Here is a 25,283-nt window from a genome sequence, read left to right on the forward strand (position 1 = left end):
AAAACACATTATCAAAAATAAAAAATAATTACACCTAATCTAATAGCCCTGTCAAAATAAAAAATCCCCCAAAATAAAAAAAACCTAGCTTACAATAAACTACCAATGGCTTTAAAAGGGCCTTTTGTGGGGCATTGCCCCAAAGAAATCAGCTCTTTTACCTGTAACAAAAAATACAAATACCCCCCAACAGTAAAACCCACCACCCAACCCCCCCAAATAAAAAACCTATCTAAAAAAACCTAAGCTCCCCATTGCCCTGAAAAGGGCATTTGTATGGGCATTGCCCTTAAAAGGGCATTTAGCTCTTTTACTGCCCAGACCCTAATCTAAAAATAAAACCAACCTCAGAGGCGTAACTAGAAACCACAGGGCCCAGGTGCAAGAATCTAAGAAGGGGCCCCCCACCACCCCTCCAAAAAAAGGTGAATTTAATTAAAAATGTTTTATTTTTTTTACATTTAAAACAGAAAAAAATGTGAATCAGATTACATGTCTGCAAAAGGAGGTACCCTATGCCCACAGTCTGTGAGATGGTCTGACCCCCTATTACTGTATATAGTGACACTATTTAACCACCCCAGTACTGTATATAGTAAGTTAGTGACACAGTCCGCAATCTGCCGGTGAGATGGCTGGCCTGACCCTACCCGCCCAGTACTTTATAAAGTGACCACAGTAGTCAGTGACATGGTCCACCCCCCATGCTGTATATAGTGGTACTATATAGTGACACTGTTTACCCCCTGCCCCCCCATGCTGTAGTAACAAGGTCTGTAATTTGCTGGTTCCACAAACATACATAAACACACATACATACATGCATAAATACCCACACAGTCACATACATACACACACACACACACACACACATAAACACCAATGGGTAAAACAGAAACACTAACCCCTGTAGTCATGTCACACTCACATGATATCAGTGCAGGCAGTGGTAGGTTCACGTTTTTTATTTAAAAAAAAAAATTATATATATATTTTTTAAGCTGGGCCCCCACCTTCAGGGGCCCAGTCACACCTGCGACCTCTGCACCCCCTGTAGTTTCGCCCCTGACCAACCTCTTGTCGGCAAGAGGTCTTCATCCGGGCAGCAAGAAGTCTTCATCCGGACGGTCTCTTCCATCTTCATCCTGCCCGCGAAGTCCTTATCCAGACGGCAAGAAGTCTTCATCCAGACTGCATCTTCTATCTTCATCCATCCGGCACAGAGCAGGTCCATCCTGAAGACATCCGGCACGGAGCTCCTCTTCATACAGTCGCCGCCGTAAACTGGAACTTCAATGCAAGTGACGTCATCCAAGATGGCGTCCCTTGCATTCCTATTGGCTGAAAGGTTCCAATCAGCCAATAGGATTTGAGCAGCTCTCATCCTATTGGCTGTTCCAATCAGCCAATAGGATGAGAGCTCAATCCCATTGGTAGTTTATTGTAGGCTAGGGTTTTTTGTATTTTTTTTGGGGGGGGGGGCTTTTTTATTTTGATAGGGCTATTAGATTAGGTGTAATTATTTTTTATTTTTCATAATGTATTGGGTTTTTTTTTATTCGAAATTTTGTGTTTTTTATTTTTTGTGTTTTTGTATTTTTTGTGTGTGTTTGTGTGAAGTATAGGGGTGTATGTGTTTGTGTGAAGTACATGGGTGTATGTGTTTGTGTGAAGTACAGGGTGTATGTGTGAAGTACAGGGGTGTATGTGTTTGTGTGAAGTACAGGGGTGTATGTGTGAAGTACAGTGGTGTATGTGTTTGTGTGAAGTACAGGGTGTATGTGTGAAGTACAGGGGTGTATGTGCATGTGTGAAGTACAGGGGTGTATGTGTTTGTGTGAAATACAGGGGTGTATGTGTTTGTGTGAAGTACAGGAGTGCATGTGTTTGTGTGAAGTACAGGGGTGCATGTGTTTGTGTGAAGTACAGGGTGTATGTGTGAAGTACAGGGGTGTATGTGTTTGTGTGAAGTACAGGGGTGTATGTGTGAAGTACAGGGGTGTATGTGTGAAGTACAGGGGTGTATGTGTTTGTGTGAAGTACAGGGGTGTATGTGTGGAGTACAGGGGTGTATGTGGAGTACAGGGGTGTATGTGTTTGTGTTAAGTACAGGGGTGTATGTGTTTGTGTGAAGTACAGGGGTGTATGTGTGAAGTACAGGGGTGTATGTGTGGAGTACAGGGGTGTATGTGTTTGAGTGAAGTACAGGGGTGTATGTGTGGAGTACAGGAGTGTTTGTGTATGTGTGGAGTACAGGGGGTGTATGAGCATGTGTGAAGTACTGTGGTGTATGTGTGAGGTTCCTGGGGTGTATGTGTATGTGTGAAGCACATGGGTTGTATATGTTTTCCTCAACTTTCATTAAATTAATGTAGCACAGAACTACATGAAGAACTCTTATACTTGAGTGATATCAGGCATGAATTTTACTGTGTGCGTCCGTATAAGTCTATTATGTTTGGATTTAACACACGTGCGCTATCCGACTTGCAGATGTTATTGCAAACTAGACCTAGAGCAGCATAGATCATAAACTCCCTGTAACTGAAAATGTATTTCAACATATTCAACCTGAATATAATCTCCATATTTTAAAAAAAAAGCCGGCAAAAAGATGCGCACTAAGTATGGGGCGATGAGCATCGGACTGTTGTTAACTAACAGTCATCGATCTCGCGTCTATTCGACTTTTTCCCAATTTTATTTATACCCTGTCACTAAACGCTGCCACTAAATAAATGTATTAACCCCAAAACCTTTGGCTTCTCACATCACTACCACTAACTGAACCTATTAACCCCTAAACCGCCAGCCCCTCACATCGCCATAAACTAAATTAAGATATTAACCCCTAAACCTAACAACCCGCTAACTTTAAATTAAAATTACATCTCTATCTTCAAATAAATTTAAACTTACCTGTAGAATTAAAATAAACTATATTAAACTACTAATGAAATTAACTAAATCACATATTAAAAAAAACCCTAAGCCTATTATTTAACCTTATTAAAAATTACTAAATTACAACAAAAAAAAAGTTACAAAAAATAAAAAACACTAAATTACGGGGGAAAAAACACATTATCAAAAATAAAAAATAATTACACCTAATCTAATAGCCCTGTCAAAATAAAAAATCCCCCAAAATAAAAAAAACCTAGCTTACAATAAACTACCAATGGCTTTAAAAGGGCCTTTTGTGGGGCATTGCCCCAAAGAAATCAGCTCTTTTACCTGTAACAAAAAATACAAATACCCCCCAACAGTAAAACCCACCACCCAACCCCCCCAAATAAAAAACCTATCTAAAAAAACCTAAGCTCCCCATTGCCCTGAAAAGGGCATTTGTATGGGCATTGCCCTTAAAAGGGCATTTAGCTCTTTTACTGCCCAGACCCTAATCTAAAAATAAAACCAACCTCAGAGGCGTAACTAGAAACCACAGGGCCCAGGTGCAAGAATCTAAGAAGGGGCCCCCCCACCACCCCTCCAAAAAAAGGTGAATTTAATTAAAAATGTTTTATTTTTTTTACATTTAAAACAGAAAAAAATGTGAATCAGATTACATGTCTGCAAAAGGAGGTACCCTATGCCCACAGTCTGTGAGATGGTCTGACCCCCTATTACTGTATATAGTGACACTATTTAACCACCCCAGTACTGTATATAGTAAGTTAGTGACACAGTCCGCAATCTGCCGGTGAGATGGCTGGCCTGACCCTACCCGCCCAGTACTTTATAAAGTGACCACAGTAGTCAGTGACATGGTCCACCCCCCATGCTGTATATAGTGGTACTATATAGTGACACTGTTTACCCCCTGCCCCCCCATGCTGTAGTAACAAGGTCTGTAATTTGCTGGTTCCACAAACATACATAAACACACATACATACATGCATAAATACCCACACAGTCACATACATACACACACACACACACACACACACATAAACACCAATGGGTAAAACAGAAACACTAACCCCTGTAGTCATGTCACACTCACATGATATCAGTGCAGGCAGTGGTAGGTTCACGTTTTTTATTTTAAAAAAAAAATTATATATATATTTTTTAAGCTGGGCCCCCACCTTCAGGGGCCCAGTCACACCTGCGACCTCTGCACCCCCTGTAGTTTCGCCCCTGACCAACCTCTTGTCGGCAAGAGGTCTTCATCCGGGCAGCAAGAAGTCTTCATCCGGGCGGTCTCTTCCATCTTCATCCTGCCCGCGAAGTCCTTATCCAGACGGCAAGAAGTCTTCATCCAGACTGCATCTTCTATCTTCATCCATCCGGCACAGAGCAGGTCCATCCTGAAGACATCCGGCACGGAGCTCCTCTTCATACAGTCGCCGCCGTAAACTGGAACTTCAATGCAAGTGACGTCATCCAAGATGGCGTCCCTTGCATTCCTATTGGCTGAAAGGTTCCAATCAGCCAATAGGATTTGAGCAGCTCTCATCCTATTGGCTGTTCCAATCAGCCAATAGGATGAGAGCTCAATCCCATTGGTAGTTTATTGTAGGCTAGGGTTTTTTGTATTTTTTTGGGGGGGGGGGCTTTTTTATTTTGATAGGGCTATTAGATTAGGTGTAATTATTTTTTATTTTTCATAATGTATTGGGGTTTTTTTTCGAAATTTTGTGTTTTTTATTTTTTGTAACTTAGCGTTTATTTTTTTTTGTAATTTAGTAATTTTTAATACCTGTTAGAAATTTGATAACTGGCAAAAAGTGTCAGATAGAGTAGAATGTGTATTCGGAACATCTGTAATGACGTAAGCATCGATCTGCGTCGGATTGAGACCGGCGGATCGTATGTTACATCACAAATTTCAACTTTTACCAGTCTGTAGGCTTTGATAACTAGGTCAGATCAATCTCGCAACAATTACGCTGCGGAATTCCGGCGTATTTGAGGTTGACGGCTTGATACATATCCCCCTAGATATAAATTTAGTGTTAACTGAAACATCACTAAACAGAAAGTTAGAAGATTAGATCTGTTTGTCAATCACATGAATACAGATGGCTGGTCAAAAGTTCAAACATGCATAAGCACATTTCAATTGTGAATTTATTCTATTACTAGTAAACTTCACAGCTTATTTTAGAGTCCTATGCACATACACTGCGCATGCATTGTGTACCCTCATTCAAATACTGTGCAAACAGAGGCCTAGATTTGGAGTTTGGCGGTAAAAGGGCTGTTAACGCTCCGCAGGCTTTTTTCTGGCCGCACCATAAATTTAACTCTGGTATCGAGAGTTCAAACAAATGCTGCGTTAGGCTCCAAAAAAGGAGCGTAGAGCATTTTTTCCGCAAATGCAACTCTCGATACCAGAGTTGCTTACGGACGCGGCCAGCCTCAAAAACGTGCTCGTGCACGATTCTCCCATAGGAAACAATGGGGCTGTTTGAGCTGAAAAAAAACCTAACACCTGCAAAAAAGCAGCGTTCAGCTCCTAACGCAGCCCCATTGTTTCCTATGGGGAAACACTTCCTACGTCTGCACCTAACACTCTAACATGTACCCCGAGTCTAAACACCCCTAACCTTACACTTATTAACCCCTATTCTGCCGCCCCCGCTATCGCTGACCCCTGCATATTTTTTTTAACCCCTAATCTGCCGCTCCGTAAACCGCCGCAACCTACGTTATCCCTATGTACCCCTAATCTGCTGCCCTAACATCGCCGACCCCTATATTATATTTATTAACCCCTAATCTGCCCCCCTCAACGTCGCCGACACCTGCCTACACTTATTAACCCCTAATCTGCCGAGCGGACCGCACCGCTACTATAATAAAGTTATTAACCCCTAACCCGCCTCACTAACCCTATCATAAATAGTATTAACCCCTAATCTGCCCTCCCTAACATCGCCGACACCTACCTTCAATTATTAACCCCTAATCTGCCGAGCGGACCTCACCGCTATTCTAATAAATGTATTAACCCCTAAAGCTAAGTCTAACCCTAACACTAACACCCCCCTAACTTAAATATAATTTACATCTAACGAAATAAATTAACTCTTATTAAATAACTTATTCCTATTTAAAGCTAAATACTTACATGTAAAATAAATCCTAATATAGCTACAATATAAATCATAATTATATTATAGCTATTTTAGGATTAATATTTATTTTACAGGCAACTTTGTAATTATTTTAACCAGGTACAATAGCTATTAAATAGTTAAGAACTATTTAATAGTTACCTAGTTAAAATAATAACAAATTTACCTGTAAAATAAATCCTAACCTAAGATATAATTAAACCTAACACTACCCTATCAATAAAATAATTAAATAAACTACCTACAATTACCTACAATTAACCTAACACTACACTATCAATAAATTAATTAAACACAATTCCTACAAATAAATACAATTAAATAAACTAGCTAAAGTACAAAAAATAAAAAAGAACTAAGTTACAAAAAATAAAAAAATATTTACAAACATAAGAAAAATATTACAACAATTTTAAACTAATTACACCTACTCTAAGCCCCCTAATAAAATAACAAACACCCCCAAAATAAAAAATTCCCTACCCTATTCTAAATTAAAAAAGTTACAAGCTCTTTTACCTTACCAGCCCTGAACAGGGCCCTTTGCGGGGCATGCCCCAAGAATTTCAGCTCTTTTGCCTATAAAAAAATAAATACAATACCCCCCCTCAACATTACAACCCACCACCCACATACCCCTAATCTAACCCAAACCCCCCTTAAATAAACCTAACACTAAGCCCCTGAAGATCTTCCTACCTTGTCTTCACCTGTAACAACCCAGACATACAAAGTCTCGTTATTACTATTATAAGTAGATTTACTAAAATACTTTTAGACATAGTAGAAATAGGACTCAGTAATGTAACAGTTCATATCATAAATTGTTTAAATATAGGTGTGTAATCCCAAGCATAAATATATACAAGTAGGTTCTGACACCTGTATAAAGTACTTAGGATATTAATATAGTTATTTACTAGCTCAGTGTCAATATCTGGATGACACTAAAACTAGCAAGACAACATGGTGGATAGAACGGATGTATGGTTAGTGATCACACAGATATACTGAGCAAGGAAAGTACAGATAAGTAAGGTGAGCGATACTACTGAAGTAACATGTGGCAAATAAAAAGTCAAAGATCGTTACCAAATTTAGTAGTTGTACCAGAGTTGCCTGAGGCTGTGAGCGATGTTACAGTTACGGAGCAGAGCGGTGTAAAGTAGCAGAGAGCAGCCGGAGAGATGTTTGCAGCGTGGAATTGCGGATGAATCTGATGCGGCCGTCGGTGACGTCACCCGCCAAACAGCTGAGCGTGTAGAATCTGGAGTTGGAACAACCCGTGCTGGGAGAGGTAACAGAAGGATCCGGTACAGCGGTACTTGCTGAAAGTAAGAAGTTCTGATGCGGAAGGTCAGAGAAAGTCTCAGCAAGAGACTAAAAGCATATGTTGGGACAAAAGTAACCGTAGTTATCGGAGAGGCTAGTATCTCTGTAGTTAGGACATTCAATACCAAGCAATGATATTAAACAGAGGTGTGCCTAATAAAGGTGTTGCAGAATGAGACTGAGGCTGAAAGGATTAACCCATCATTACCCATAAGGATGTGACAGAGGGGTCCCCCAAAATGAACCACTCTGGGGTTCAAGGATGTGGCCTGTCCGGGTTACGCCGATGGAAGATAGAAATGAGTCTTGGGGCGGACAGGTTAACGGAAGGCTCCCAGGAATCATCTTCAGATGAATACCCTTTCCAACGTATTAAGTACTGCAAGCGTCCAGAGACTCTTCTTGAGTCTAATATCTTCTCTACCTCAAATTCACAATCTGGAATAATAGGGACCTGAGTAGTAGAACTTGTAGACGGATTTCTTAATTCTTTGTACGGCTTTAGCAGGTTGACGTGAAAGGTGGGGTGTATCCTATAGTCATCGGGAAGTTGCAGAGTGACTGCATTGGAGTTTATTATCCTTTTTATTGGGAAGGGTCCAATAAAGAACCTATTCAATTTCCTTGTGGGTGTACTGAGACGAAGGTTCCTCGTTGATAGCCACACCAGATCTCCAATCATATAGTCAGGTGCTGGTCTTCTCCTAAGATTATAGTAAACTTTCTGTCTATCCTGAGCAGTTTTGATATTGTCGGCAAGAATAGAAAAGGTTTCAGCGATACTGTTAGTGGTGTCATTAACTACTGGGCACTGACTGTCATATTGAGGGTTGATATGGAACAGTGGATGAAATCCATAGTTGGCGAAGAACGGAGTGGTCTTGATAGTGGAATGATGAGCGTTGTTATGGGCAAACTCTGCCAAAGGAAGTAGTGAAGACCAGTTATCTTGATTTTGCGTGGCAAAACATCTAAGATATTCCTCCAACCACTGATTCGTTCGCTCCGTTTGACCGTTAGTCTGGGGATGGTATGCGGTACTTAAACGTTGTTCAATGGAAAGAGCCTTACAGAGTTCTCTCCACATTCTAGAAGTAAATTGCGTTCCTCTGTCTGTGGTGATTGACAGAGGCAGCCCATGTAGTTTTATGACATTATCAATAAGTAGGGATGCGGATTCCATAGAGGTAGGTAGTTTGTGAAACGGAATGAAGTGTGCCATCTTCGTGAACAAATCAACAACCACCATGATGGTGGTGTTATTGCTGGATTTTGGTAGCTCGACTATAAAGTCAGCAGCTATATGAGTCCAAGGTTTTTCAGGTATGGGTAAGGAGAGTAGATATCCAACCGGCTTGTGTTTTTCAATCTTGCAGGTAGTGCAGATGTCACAAGACTGAATGTATTTCTGTATATCTGTGGACATATGTGGCCACCAGTAAGATCTCTTAGTAAGTTCTAAAGTCCTTTGTACCCCTGGGTGTCCTGTTAAGATTGAATCATGCATGGCTTTAAGTATAGAGTTTCTTAGAGAAGGAGGTACATATACTTTATTGTCTTTATGGTATAACCCGTCACTACCTCTTTTTAGCAAGTGTTGAGGCAGTGTAATATCAGTTTGCTGATGTTCTTGGAAGGAAAATCCTTCATTAAATAATAATCCAAGTGATTCTTGAAAGCAGTGATCTGGAATGATAGTTCCATATGGTGGTTGTACAGTAGGTAATTCTGGTAGTCTTGAAAGAATGTCAGCTTTTTTATTTTTTGATGCGGGTCTATAAGTTATGTTATATGTGAACCTTGAAAAGAAGAGACTCCATCTGACTTGTCTAGAAGTCAATGTCCTATGGGTTTTGAGGTATTGGAGGTTTCTATGATCAGTATAAATTTGGATAGGTTTTTCAGTACCCTCTAAGAGATGCCTCCAATGCTCTAGAGCAGCTTTCATGGCAAGTAGCTCCTTCTCTCCAATATGATAATTTAATTCTGAAGCTGTTAGAACTCTAGAATAGAATGCAATAGGGTGTATGGGTTCTTGTGGTGAGGGGCGTTGAGATAGGATGGCGCCAATAGCGTAGTGGGAGGCGTCAACCTCTAAAATATATTGGAGGTTTGATTTAGGAAAAGAAAGTATGGGTGCTGTAGTGAAACATGTTTTCAAATACTGGAAAACTTTGTTTGTGTTTTGTGACCATATGAATGGAGTTTGGTTCTTTGTTAGTTCTGTTAGGGGTTTAGTTATGCTAGCAAAATTCCTTATAAATTTTCGGTAGAAATTAGAAAAACCTAAAAACTTCTGAACGTCTTTTTTCGTTTTTGGGATTGGCCAGTTAAGTATAGTTGAAACCTTGTCAGTTTCCATGGAGATACCCTGTGGTGTAATATGGTATCCCAGAAATGTAATCTCCTGAGAATGGAAGATACACTTCTCTAGTTTCACGTACAAGTGATGTGCCTGTAGCCTAGATAGTACAGTTCTGACTAACTTAATGTGTTCATCGATGTTAGATGAATAAATTAATATGTCGTCTAGGTAAATCACCATTGACATATCAAGTAGATCTCTGAAAATATCATTTATGAACCTTTGAAAGGTGGCAGGGGCGTTACAGAGCCCGAAAGGCATTACGGTGTATTCGTATAATCCATAAGGGGTTCTGAACGCCGTAAGCCATTCATCACCTGGTCTAATTCTTATCAGATTATATGCACCCCTTAAGTCAAGCTTTGTAAAAATAGATGCTCCCCTAAGATGTTCTATTAACTCCGGAATCAAAGGGAGGGGGTAACGGTTTTTAACAGTTCTTTTATTTAATTCCCTATAGTCTACAATGGGACGCAGGGAATGATCTTTGTTTTTAACAAAAAAGATACCTGCTCCTGCTGGAGAGGTGGAAGGTCTTATAAACCCTTTCCGTAAGTTTTCGTTTATATATGTTTTTAAATGAGATAACTCATTTTCAGATAATGGAAAAATGTGGCCATAGGGAATGTCTGATCCCGGGATTAAATCTATTGGGCAATCATATGGCCTATGTGGAGGGAGAGTTTCGGCCTCTCTTTTACAGAAAACTTGCTCAAATTCTTTGTATTGTTGTGGTATTTGAACCTCTGTGACTGACAGTATTTGTGTATTTGGTGTACATGTAGATTGACAATATGGGGAGTTAAAATGCAAAGTGTTGGAATCCCATATTATCGTGGGTTGGTGTAACCTAAGCCATTTTAACCCAAGTATTAAAGAATAGATGGGTGAATTAAGTACATCAAAAGTTATGTACTCGCGGTGGTTATTATGTGTTGTTACCAGTATGGGAACTGTCTGGTGTGTTATAGGCCCTGACTCAAGTTGTTTACCGTCAATAAGGCGCACCAGAACAGGTTTTTGCTTCTTAACAAGAGGTATTTTATTAAACTTGACGAGTGCATAATCAATATAACTGGAATATGCGCCAGAGTCAATGACAGCTTCAGAGCTGAGGCGTCGGTGGTCCCACTGTAAAGAGATTGGAATAGTACAATTTGTTACCTGGGAGTTGGTAATTTTCAAAGTTAACAATGTATCAGAGTTCTTACCCTTTTTAGTTCTTTTAAGTACTGGGCAAGTGGAAACATCATGTTCCTTTGAAGCACAGTATAGGCATAAATGGTTAAGTCTTCTTCTGTTTTTCTCCTCTAAAGTGAGAGGTCCCCTGATGGCACCGATATCCATTGGCTCCTCTATACCCTTTAGTTGCAAAGAACTTCGGGGATCATGGTATTTAATATTGGTGTCATGAGTAACTTTTTCCTGTTTTCTCTCTCTAATTCTGTGATCAATCTTTATGCTTAGTTGCATTAACCCTTCCAAATTATCTGGCAAATCTAATCTTGCAAATTCATCTTTAATTTGTTCTGAGAGTCCTAGTCTGAACTGACTTTTTAGCGAAACTTGATTCCAGCCTGAATCTAATTGCCAGATTTTAAACTCGGAAATGTAATCTTCCACAGCTCTTTTATTTTGCTTCAGATTCCTGAGTTTGTGCTCTGCAGTGCTTTGTCTATGGGGGTCCTCATATAAGGAAGATAAGGAACTGAGGAAGTCATCAAATGAATTTAGCATAGGACTATTTTGTTCGTAAAGTGAATCTGCCCATACCCTGGGTTCACCCCCTAAATAGGAAATCATTGTTAAAACCTTGATTTTGTCAGTTGCAAAGGTTTTTGGTTTTAAAGTAAAGAACAAAGTGCAAGCATTAATGAACCGCCTAAATTGCCTCCTGTCACCACTAAACTTATCAGGTGGACTAACAGGGGGCTCTGGTGGAGTGTCAATGTGATGAGGTGCTGGGGTAATCCCTTCTTTAATTATATTTTTCAAGGTTTGGTTTTCTATTTGTAAATCTCTTAGGCCTAAATTTAATTGATCCACCTTTTGGCCTAGAGTGACCACATAATTAGAGAGCTCTGCAGGATTCATTACTCCTGTATATCTTTTTTGGGCTTGGTATTCCTGTAACAACCCAGACATACAAAGTCTCGTTATTACTATTATAAGTAGATTTACTAAAATACTTTTAGACATAGTAGAAATAGGACTCAGTAATGTAACAGTTCATATCATAAATTGTTTAAATATAGGTGTGTAATCCCAAGCATAAATATATACAAGTAGGTTCTGACACCTGTATAAAGTACTTAGGATATTAATATAGTTATTTACTAGCTCAGTGTCAATATCTGGATGACACTAAAACTAGCAAGACAACATGGTGGATAGAACGGATGTATGGTTAGTGATCACACAGATATACTGAGCAAGGAAAGTACAGATAAGTAAGGTGAGCGATACTACTGAAGTAACATGTGGCAAATAAAAAGTCAAAGATCGTTACCAAATTTAGTAGTTGTACCAGAGTTGCCTGAGGCTGTGAGCGATGTTACAGTTACGGAGCAGAGCGGTGTAAAGTAGCAGAGAGCAGCCGGAGAGATGTTTGCAGCGTGGAATTGCGGATGAATCTGATGCGGCCGTCGGTGACGTCACCCGCCAAACAGCTGAGCGTGTAGAATCTGGAGTTGGAACAACCCGTGCTGGGAGAGGTAACAGAAGGATCCGGTACAGCGGTACTTGCTGAAAGTAAGAAGTTCTGATGCGGAAGGTCAGAGAAAGTCTCAGCAAGAGACTAAAAGCATATGTTGGGACAAAAGTAACCGTAGTTATCGGAGAGGCTAGTATCTCTGTAGTTAGGACATTCAATACCAAGCAATGATATTAAACAGAGGTGTGCCTAATAAAGGTGTTGCAGAATGAGACTGAGGCTGAAAGGATTAACCCATCATTACCCATAAGGATGTGACATCACCATCCAGGTTCACCGATCCGTCCTGAAGAGCTCCTCCGATGTCCTGATCCAAGCCCAAGCGGGGGGCTGAAGAGGTCCATGATCCGGTCAAAGTCTTCATCCAAGCGGGGCAGAAGAGGATCTTCCATCCGATTGAAGTCATCATCCAGGCGGCATCTTCTATGGTCTTCCATCCGGAGCGAAGCGGCAGGATCCTGAAGACCTCCAGCGCGGAACATCCATCCGGACCGACGACTGAACGACGAATGACTGTTCCTTTAAGGGACGTCATCCAAGATGGCGTCCCTCGAATTCCGATTGGCTGATAGGATTCTATCAGCCAATCGGAATTAAGGTAGGAATTTTCTGATTGGCTGATGGAATCAGCCAATCAGAATCTAGTTCAATCCGATTGGCTGATCCAATCAGCCAATCAGATTGAGCTCGCATTCTATTGGCTGATCGGAACAGTCTTGGATGACGTCCCTTAAAGGAACAGTCATTCGTCGTTCAGTCGTCGGTCCGGATGGATGTTCCGCGCTGGAGGTCTTCAGGATCCTGCCGCTTCGCTCCGGATGGAAGACCATAGAAGATGCCGCCTGGATGATGACTTCAATCGGATGGAAGATCCTCTTCTGCCCCGCTTGGATGAAGACTTTGACCGGATCATGGACCTCTTCAGCCCCCCGCTTGGGCTTGGATCAGGACATCGGAGGAGCTCTTCAGGACGGATCGGTGAACCTGGATGGTGAAGACAAGGTTGGAAGATCTTCAGGGGCTTAGTGTTAGGTTTATTTAAGGGGGGTTTGGGTTAGATTAGGGGTATGTGGGTGGTGGGTTGTAATGTTGGGGGGGGGGTATTGTATTTATTCTTTTACAGGCAAAAGAGCTGAAATTCTTGGGGCATGCCCCGCAAAGGGCCCTGTTCAGGGCTGGTAAGGTAAAAGAGCTTGTAACTTTTTTAATTTAGAATAGGGTAGGGAATTTTTTATTTTGGGGGGCTTTGTTGTTTTATTAGGGGGCTTAGAGTAGGTGTAATTATTTTAAAATTGTTGTAATATTTTTCTTATGTTTGTAAATATTTTTTTATTTTTGTAACTTAGTTCGTTTTTATTTTTTGTACTTTAGCTAGTTTATTTAATTGTATTTATTTGTAGGAATTGTGTTTAATTAATTTATTGATAGTGTAGTGTTAGGTTAATTGTAGGTAATTGTAGGTAGTTTATTTAATTATTTTATTGATAGGGTAGTGTTAGGTTTAATTATATCTTAGGTTAGGATTTATTTTACAGGTAAATTTGTTATTATTTTAACTAGGTAACTATTAAATAGTTCTTAACTATTTAATAGCTATTGTACCTGGTTAAAATAATTACAAAGTTGCCTGTAAAATAAATATTAATCCTAAAATAGCTATAATATAATTATAATTTATATTGTAGCTATATTAGGATTTATTTTACAGGTAAGTATTTAGCTTTAAATAGGAATAATTTATTTAATAAGAGTTAATTTATTTCGTTAGATGTAAATTATATTTAAGTTAGGGGGGTGTTAGTGTTAGGGTTAGACTTAGCTTTAGGGGTTAATACATTTATTAGAATAGCGGTGAGCTCCGGTCGTCAGATTAGGGGTTAATAATTGAAGTTAGGTGTCGGCGATGTTAGGGAGGGCAGATTAGGGGGTTAATACTATTTATTATAGGGTTAGTGAGGCGGGTTAGGGGTTAATAACTTTATTATAGTAGCGCTCAGGTCCGCTCGGCAGATTAGGGGTTAATAAGTGTAGGCAGGTGTCGGCGACGTTGAGGGGGGCAGATTAGGGGTTAATAAATATAATATAGGGGTCGGCGGTGTTAGGGGCAGCAGATTAGGGGTACATAGGGATAACGTAGGTGGCGGCGCTTTGCGGTCGGAAGATTAGGGGTTAATTATTTTAAGTAGCTGGCGGCGACGTTGTGGGGGGCAGGTTAGGGGTTAATAAATGTAATATAGGGGTCGGCGGGGTTAGGGGCAGCAGATTAGGGGTACATAAGTATAACGTAGGTGGCGGTCGGCAGATTAGGGGTTAAAAATTTTAATCGAGTGGCGGCGATGTGGGGGGACCTCGGTTTAGGGGTACATAGGTAGTTTATGGGTGTTAGTGTACTTTAGGGTACAGTAGTTAAGAGCTTTATGAACCGGCGTTAGCCAGAAAGCTCTTAACTCCTGCTATTTTCAGGCGGTTGGAGTTTTGTCGTTAGAGCTCTAACGCTCACTTCAGAAACGACTCTAAATACCGGCGTTAGAAAGATCCCATTGAAAAGATAGGATACGCAAATGGCGTAGGGGGATCTGCGGTATGGAAAAGTCGCGGCTGAAAAGTGAGCGTTAGACCCTTTAATCACTGACTCCAAATACCAGCGGGCGGCCAAAACCAGCGTTAGGAGCCTCTAACGCTGGTTTTGACGGCTACCGCCGAACTCCAAATCTAGGCCAGAGAGAGCAAACGGTGGTGTATATTGTGTCAGTGATGACTTAAAGGGACAGTCTACACCAGAATTTTTATTGTTTTAAAAGATATATAATCCCTTTATTACCCATTCCCCAGTTTTGCATAACCAACAGTTATATTAATATACTTTTAACCTCTGTGATTATCTTGTATCTAAGCCTCTGCAAACTGCCCCTTTATTTCAGTTCTTTTGACAGACTTGCGGTTTAGCCAATCAGTGCCAGCTCACAGATAACTTCACGTGCACGACCACAGTGTTAACTATATGAAATACGTGAACTAACACCCTCTAGTGGTGAAAAAAACTGTTAAAATGCATTCTGAAAAGAGGTGGCCTTTAAGGTCTAAGAAATTAGCATATGAACCTCCTAGGTTAAGCTTTCAACTAAGAATACCAAGAGAACAAAGCAAAATTGGTGATAAAAGTAAATTGGAAAATTGTTTAAAATTACATGCTCTATCTGAATCATGAAAGTTTATTTTGGCCTAGACTGTCCCTTTAAAGGGCCATTAAATATTAAATAATAACAAATTACACCATGTCATATTTTTATCTATAATGGCCATTTAATCATACAACCACAACTGAAATAGTGATAAATTTTGCTAGAATCGTTTTTGTGAATACAAGTATTTTGCAAAAATGCTTCTATTATAAATTTAACTTTACTGGCACATATTTTAAATGTCACCAGTTTGTCCCTTTAAAACACCTGAACAAACAAGAATATTGAATATTCATAAAGACTTCAGATATTGTTTGTTTTAGCCAATAGTCCCTTTCTGCATTCTGAAATTGCTGTATTATGATCGTGATGTATGAGCAAGAAATGAGTAATCTGCATTGCACATATCTAACATTCTGCTAATGAAACTAATACATTCCTGCCATAAAATGCAATGCCCACGAGTCCGTGATTACAATGAATCAGATGCAGACACAAAAAAAAAGCCTACAGTGTTACTAAATGTTCTGTTATTTTAAATGTCATCAACCAGGATTCTTATTTTATGTAATAGTTACACGCTCCTCTAATACTTGTTAAGCCTTTGAAAAACAGTATAATTCTAAGTTAAAGGGATATTATAGTGCTAAATTTACATGCTTACTACAAACACTACAAGTCTATGTATTTATCCCCCATAAAGGGAGATAAATGGACATGAAACTCATTTTTTTCTTTCATGATTCAGAGATAGCATACACTTTTATAAAATGTTCCGTTCTTCTATTTTTTTTTCATTCTCTTGGTATTCGTTGTTGAAAAGCATACCTAGGTAGCCTCAGGAGGTGCTGATTGGAGGCTGCACATATATGCCTCATGTTATTTGCTCACCCATGTGCATTGGTGTTTCTTCAACAAAGGATACCAAGATAGCAGGTCTCTGCAGCTCATGAGAAGAATTTTTTTTTTATTTAATATTTTTTTTTTAGGTTTATAGAATGTACACCACGTAATACGTATTCATATACAGTAAAAATTGGAAGACAGGATATACTAAATAGTGGAAGCGACAGCACTACTTATTATATCTAATATCTATATACAGTGGGGCAAAAAAGTATTTAGTCAGCCACCAATTGTGCAAGCTCTCCCACTTAAGAAGATGAGAGAGGCCTGTAATTTTCATCATAGGTATACCTCAACTATGAGAGACAAAATGTGGAAACAAATCCAGACAATCACATTGTCTGATTTGGAAAGAATATATTTGCATATTATGATGGAAAATAAGTATTTGGTCACCTACAAACAAGCAAGATTTCTGACTCTCACAGACCTGTATCTTCTTCTTTAAGAGGCTCCTCTGTCCTCCACTCATTACCTGTATTAATGGCACCTGTTTAAACTTGTTATCAGTATAAAAGACACCTGTCCACAACCTCAAACAGTCACACTCCAAGCTCCACTATGGTGAAGACCAAAGAGCTGTCGAAGGACACCAGAAACAAAATTGTAGACCTGCACCAGGCTGGGAAGACTGAATCTGCAATAGATAAGCAGCTTGGTGTGAAGAAATAATCTGTGGGAGCAATAATTAGAAAATGGAAGACATACAAGACCACTGATAATCTCCCTCGATCTGAGGCTCCTCGCAAAATCTCACCCCGTGGGGTTAAAATGATCACAAGAACGGTGACCAAACATCCTAGAACCACACGGGGGACCTAGTGAATGACCTGCAGAGAGCTGGGACCAACGTAACAAAGGCTACCATCAGCAACACACTACGCCACCAGGGACTCAGATCTTGCAGTGCCAGACGTGTCCCCCTGCTTAAGCCAGCACATGTCCGGGCTCGTCTGAAGTATTCTAGAGAGCATTTGGATGATCCAGAAGCGGATTGGGAGAATGTCATATGGTCAGATGAAACCAAAGTAGAACTGTTTGGAGGAGAGAGAATGCTGAGTTGCAACCAAAGAACACCATACCTACTGTGAAGCATGGGGGTGGCAACATCATGCTTTGGGGCTGTTTCTCTGCAAAGGGAACAGGACGACTGATCCGTGTACATGAAAGAATGAATGGGGCCATGTATCGTGAGATTTTAAGTGCAAACCTCCTTCTATCAGCAAGGGCATTGAAGATAAAACGTGGCTGGGTTTTTCAGCATGACAATGATCCCAAACACACCGCCCGGGCAACGAAGGAGTGGCTTCATAAGAAGCATTTCAAGTTCCTGGAGTGGCCTAGCCAGTCTCCAGATCTCAACCCCATAGAAAACCTTTGGAGGGAGTTGAAAGTAAGTGTTGACCAGCGACAGCCCCAAAACATCACTGCTCTAGAGGAGATCTGCATGCAGGAATGGAACAACATACCAGCAACAGTGTGTGACAACCTTGTGAAGACTTACAGAAAACGTTTGACCTCTGTCATTGCCAACAAAGGATATATAACAAAGTATTGAGATGAACTTTTGATATTGACCAAATACTTATTTTCCACCATAATTTGCAAATAAATTCTTTCCAAATCAGACAATGTGATTGTCTGGAATTTTTTCCACATTTTGTCTCTCATAGTTGAGGTATACCTATGATGAAAATTACAGGCCTCTCTCATCTTCTTAAGTGGGAGAACTTGCACAATTGGTGGCTGACTAAATACTTTTTTGCCCCACTGTATGTAAATATAGTTGCACGAGAGGTATTGCCAAACTACAACAATAAATAAAAATAAATTCTAAGCACTCTTTAATGAGATAATTTGTATTTATTTATCCTATTATTCAAGAATGAAGTAATGATCTAATGATATCTGCCCAGCATACTCTTCATTCACACAGACCATGCTCACCAGAAAAAAGGAGGAAAAAAAGAGATTATAACATAAAACCCTAGGCGTCCCTAGGGAAAAATAATGATGCTGTCACGAAAAAAGGGGAAAATTATACTCCACAAATATAGAGGAATAAAGTAACGTCCATAATAGTAACATAGGAATGTCCCAAAAAGTAATATAAATTTTAAACTTGTCTTGGTCCCATGTATAAAATGCCTGTTATTCTCAGGTATATATTCCTTTAAGAGTATATGTATAACTCATATGTTGTGCAAGGAAATGTCCTTGGTCAGCCAACGGTCACAAAAACATATATTTAGGAAGTCCTTATAAAAGAAGGTCACATATAGTTGTTCCATATATTGAGAAAAACAATCCCTTATTACCCATACACTCTAATAAAAAGGTCTGTATCGCCCTTTATGTATTCATCTGTATTGCTATTAGCATTTTCATCTGTGTAGGTCTTTTCAAGAATTTACTGTGTTAAGACACTGTTAGACTTACAGGTAGGCATAAACGTATTGCTTAGATAAATTGCCATTATATATACATCTCTATGTAGAGTGTCAAAATCAACAGTTGCAGCAAGACTTTGTAACAACCATCAGGAATGTTTTACTCACGATCACCTCAGTACCTCTTTCGTCAGAATACATCGACCAACAGTATCACAGGCAAGTGTCAGTATGATTTTCAGCCTATACAGACCCTATAGGGGGATGGTGACGTTATCGTACAGCAAACAATACAGTAACGGAACTCTGTGACCTCTAGACCTCTTTACCACATGACACATCAATGACACACTCCGACGTGCATTTAAAGACTCTGCCCTTTGTCAAGGAGTACATAGAACTATGGGGATAGCCCTCTATAAGTAGTATAAAGGAATGCCCTGATTGGACCAATCGTACATCCGTCACTCAACATACCAACGAATCATATTACTACATGTTTTCAAAGCGGAATGCCGATATTAACTATACTAACTCAATCACTTCTTATAAAAGAAGATTGTATATTTTTACAAAAGATCATTTGTGTAAGGGAGACAGAGGAACACATTTCTAATGCTGATTAACAAAGATTTAAAAAAATACTTGTAAATTATTTTTTATTTTGGAACTGCTCTAAGTCATATAACTAATATTTATCGATTTTTTAATTTATTTTTTCAGATCATATGTATATTAGACCCTCAAATAGATTAGAAAGTACCAATCATACAGCATATTGGATAAATTATGTTTCAAACAAAATGTCCCCAAGGTATGTCATGGTTTAAGCCCCTTGGGGGACATAGTGTCCAACATCCTAATCCACTGTGCTTCCTTTTTGAAAAATTTTTTTGACAATCTCCTCCACGTCTAAATGGAGGAACCCCATCTACAACTTGAAATCTTAATTGGCTTTTATTATGTGATGTTAAAGTGAAATGATGTGCGACAGGTGCATCTTCATCTAATTTACCTATGGCTGATTTATGTTGTCGTATTCTGTCTCTCACAGACTGGGTGGTCTCACCTACATATGCCCACCCACATGGGCATTTGATCACATATATCACATAACTAGAGTTACATGTATATGTGCCCCTAATGTTAATTTTTCATCCTGTATGGGGATGGGTAACATATATTGTATGAGGGAATTGAATTGGGCACAATTGTAACACCGGAATGAACCTTTTTTCTGTAGGGGGTTAGACGGATATGTTCTTAATGAAATTGCAAAATATACAGTTAAGCGGCTATTAATCCACATGTTATCTAAGTATGTGATTGGCCTAATAACAACAATTGTACTATAATAACCTGCTTCTTAATTATAGACATACATTAATATGAGAGTGATATTCCACACTCAGGATGAACAAAGTAGATCAATATCAAAGACAGTGGGTAATATATAAATTTACAATAAGATTGAACATATTGTAATAACAGGTGTAATGTTATAACCATGGGTATGGTATAAGAAAGAGAGCCTACTATTATTATACACAAAAGGGAGCAAGTTCACAAGCCATATCTATCCTATGTGTCAATAATGAAGTGTGATATATGGTGCTGAAACCTAATTTTTATAGTATAGTAAATATTTTCTCCAATAGTCAGAAAGCCACTCTTGGACCTGGTTAAGCGTATGAAACCTGGGAGAGGGAAACTAGCTTTAGTTGTGGTCACTCTTGGACCTTAGTACATATAGGAAAATAAATCTAGCATCTGATATGGTATGTTATGACTAAGCAGTGCAGCAGCTTGATTTGCAGTTATGTATAGCACTAGGATAATTAGATATGAATCTGGAGAAGGATATAAAGGTATTCTAGAAGACCATCTTATGAGCATGAGACTTTTGGGTGTCAAATACTGTAGTCCTATGATTTTGCAGTAAGGGGAAATAGCAGTATGTGGTTTAATTGGGATCAACATTTTGAGTAGTGAGTTGATGGACTTGCAACTAAAAAACTATAACATAGATTATATTAACAGAACAAGGATATATGAAGAATAGAGGTTAGTGGAAACTCCTCTGATTAAAGAAACTAGAGAACCTGTTAACTAATAAGGTAATAAAAAAAACTGGGGGTGCTATAGCTCTTCATAGAGATTAAAATTGGCCTAGGGATATGTAATATATGTTTATTTAACCCTGGAGGACAGTAAAACATCCACATAATACCCTCATCGCATTGTCTCCTGGTGTACATCTAGTAGTTATATGTAAGCAGTATTGGGGGAAAGTTAACTAATATTAAACTGGAGCCTAATGCTGATTACATAGATTAAAGTTATTACTCTAAATATAGCACTATCCTCTATGGGAAACCCAATCTTACTAGCATAATACCCAAAGTTGGTAAAACTGGACTTGTATGATTTAGTAGCATGTCACATGGGTTAGAGAACTCGGTTACAATACAGGAAAGAAAAAAGAACACAACACCAAAACTAAAAGGTTCATATTCAATACAAGCTTATAAAAAAAAAATCCTATAGATATATCACCATGTCTCATATAAAGACTCAGCTCAAACAAACATGTTATATAGACAGCACCTGGAAAATGGAAACCCTAGACAAAGTATAGCAATTGTTTAACCGATGCCTGCTCTGGGATCGTGGGGGAAAGTCTCCACTTCATATCTTTTGTTAGAAGAAATAAGCCCGAACACTGTGAAGTTGCAGAGCTGTGAAAGAATCACCTTGAGTGATGCCGTCATGAGATATCCCTCTAATAAGTCAGGAGAAAACAGGATCTTTAAACCTCGAACGGGAAAGCCGGCTGCACTTCCCCACTTAGTAGCCGAAGTAGAGTCACAATTAAGTCACCAGAAAAGGATAGCAGATAAGGTCACAAGGCTGCTGTATCGCTGGGCTCTTAGGTGTTATGAGCTCTCCGATCCATGGTGGGTAACCGTCTTTTAGACTCAAACCATTAGCTTTGCTGGGTCTTCCCTGTATCCGTTGTATCTCAATTTGCGGTAGGGGAGATCCCTCCATGAAAGGGTTTCCTGTCAACTTCGGTGTGGGAATGGACCTCAGAGCAGAATGACTGGTACTTCCCTCTTGGACTGCAGATTGAACCGTCGTGATAAGATCATTGATGCTATCAATCATCCGATGTTCAAATGCGTTTAGTAAGGCGTGCATGGTCTCATGAAACTCCTCCATCTATGAAGCGGGGGGGAAAAGAGCTTCACAATATCTAGGCTGACTGCAAAGTTAGATCTTTGTTGTATAGCAATGAAGGTACTCAGTATAGTAAACTGCTTTGTAACCCGGTTTCTCGAGGGGGGGGGGTTATCTTGCGGCAGTCTGAGCCTGTGGATGGTGCGTCTCGCAAATGAAAAAAGTGTCTGATTCTTGAGATGGTGGCACTTACCGCATGGCTTCACTGAAGGGCCTAGGCCATTAGCTCTATTACCTTACAGTCTCTTCAACTCCTCCAGTGTTCCTTATTCATTCAGCTAGCTCCCAGGAGTGCATTGCTGCTCCTTCAACAAAAGATGCCAAGATGATGAAGCAAATTTCATAATTGAAGTAATTTGTAAAGTTGTTTAAAATGGTATGCTCAATAGCTCTGCAAGATGGTTACAGCACAACTGTGATATCACATCACTCTGTATTACCAGCAAATCCTGCATCTCTTTCTCTCCTGGAGCTACCCTGAGAAGGATTTTAACTGTTTGATTAACCTCTGTGCCTGGATTATCCACCTATACTTACAGGGTAAGTAGAACTAACATTTCATGCTCTAACAAATTAGAGCAAGTTATATGTGCACTTAAAAGGATGCTAACCCCAAATTTGTCCTTTCTTTATTTGAAAAAGCAGGAATGTAAGCTAAGGAGCTGACCCACTTTTGGTTCAGTACCTGGGTTGTACTTGCTGATTGGTGGCTAATTGAAGTAACCAATCAGCAAGCACTATCCCGTGGCTGTACTATAAGATTCCTGCTTTTTCAAATAAAGATAGCAAGAGAACAAAAAAAATGATAATAGGAATCAATTAGAAAGTTGTTTAAAATTGCATGCTCTATCTGAATCATAACATAAAAAAATGGGTCTAGTATCCCTTTAAGTTTATTCCTTTAAGTGAGTCAGGCAGCATATTACCCACTGAAATGGTTTGTGCTGGTAAAAAATAGTAATTAAAGAGACACGTGGCCTCTCAGGTATAGTATATAAGATTATAAAGCTCAAACTCCAAGGGCAAGACTGGGAGAACACGATTCAGGCAAGTGGACTCAGCACTGCCATTCTTGGCATTTATTGGCTGGGTCAGAGTACAGATCTAGTTTGAGCTTTATAATCTTCACTTACCTAACAGTTGCCCTAGTCTATCTTCTCACTTATATCAATCTCACCTTTGTAGTTCCCACCTCCTGTTTCCCATCCTCCTACCCATCTAGATTGTAAGTTCCCACAGGAATAGGGCCCTCAATTCCCTCTGTATTTGTCTGTAAAATGTTGTCTTTTATTGTATTTTTTCTCCTTTGTACTTTTATCCTTGTACCCATGGGCAGCGCTGCAGAATCTGTTGGCACTTTATAAAGAATAATAATAATAGTATACATCACATATAATCCTTAGGAAAACAGGCTATTGCCACAATGCTATCTTAATCAGACATCAAACACTGTTCTTAAAGGGACAGTTTACCCATTTCTCATACATTTTATACTCTGCGGTTAGTTTAACAAGTCATTGAGAATATATTAATGGAAAAACAATTTTACAGTTTACTGTCCCTTTAAATACTTATATTGGTTTAACTGCATATTTGATTAAATACTAAGCAAAATGGCAAAGATGATCTTCTTTCTTGTCTTATAGACATCAGATATACATACCTCCCAACATTTCAAAATTCAAAAGAGGGACCCCCCCCCCCCACGGCATAACATTTGAAATGTTGTGGGTGGGGCTTAAAAAAATCATAAGACCAAAGTAATATAAATAACATTCTAAATAAAGTCATATATTTTAATACACTCAAACCACTGGTATGACTATGTGAGCTATGTATTTAATAAGCCTTTGCAAAGACATTGCTAAATATTTTTATCTTAATTGGACATTTAAAAATAAATTCTTTAAAACTGCTCTCTGCATTCCCCATTAATATTCTAGATTCTGGCCTTTAAAGTCAGCAAAAAGGCACAGTAGCACACTACATAGCATACACTTACACATGCAGATACACACACACTACATAGCATACACTTATACATGCAGATACACACACACACACTACATAGCATACACTTACACATGCAGCATACACTTAATCATGCAGATACACACACACACTGCATAGCATACACTTATACATGCAGATACACGCACACTACATAGCATACACTTATACATGCAGATGCGCACACACTACATAGCATACACTTATACATGCAGATACGCACACACTACATAGCATACACTTATACATGCAGATGCACACACACTACATAGCATACACTTACACATGAAGATACACACACACTACATAGCATACACTTATACATGCAGATACGCACACACTACATAGCATACACTTATACATGCAGATACACACACACACACTACATAGCATACACTTACACATGCAGATACACACACACTACATAGCAAACACTTACACAGGGAGATACACACACACTACAAAGCATACACTTAAACACACGCACTTACACACGAAGATACACACACACTACATAGCATACACTTATACAGGCAGATACACACATACACATTACATAGCATACACTTATACATGCAGATACACAGACACTACATAGTATACACTTATACATGCAGATACGCACACACTACATAGCATACACTTATACATGCAGATGCACACGCACTACATAGCAAACACTTACACAGGGAGATACACACACACTACAAAGCATACACTTAAACACACGCACTTACACACGAAGATACACACACACTACATAGCATACACTTATACAGGCAGATACACACATACACATTACATAGCATACACTTATACATGCAGATACACAGACACTACATAGTATACACTTATACATGCAGACACACACACACTCTACATAGCATACACTTATACATGCAGATACACACTTATAAATGCAGATACACACACTACATAGCTCACATTTATACATGCAGACACACACACACACTACATAGCATAAACTTATACATACAGATACACACACACAGTTATGGAAACAGATAGACACACACACTACATCATATATGGGTATC

At 39.2% G+C, this 25,283-nt stretch overlaps 1 protein-coding gene across 3 annotated transcripts in view; it reads left to right on the forward strand.

Moving 5' to 3' along the window:
- Nucleotides 1-25,283, forward strand: part of SH3TC2 (SH3 domain and tetratricopeptide repeats 2) — a 297,382-nt gene that overhangs the window by 9,531 nt on the left and 262,568 nt on the right. The window lies entirely within an intron of this gene.

The sequence above is a fragment of the Bombina bombina genome, chromosome 6 (genome assembly GCF_027579735.1).
Source record: "Bombina bombina isolate aBomBom1 chromosome 6, aBomBom1.pri, whole genome shotgun sequence".
NCBI classification, from domain to species: domain Eukaryota; kingdom Metazoa; phylum Chordata; class Amphibia; order Anura; family Bombinatoridae; genus Bombina; species Bombina bombina.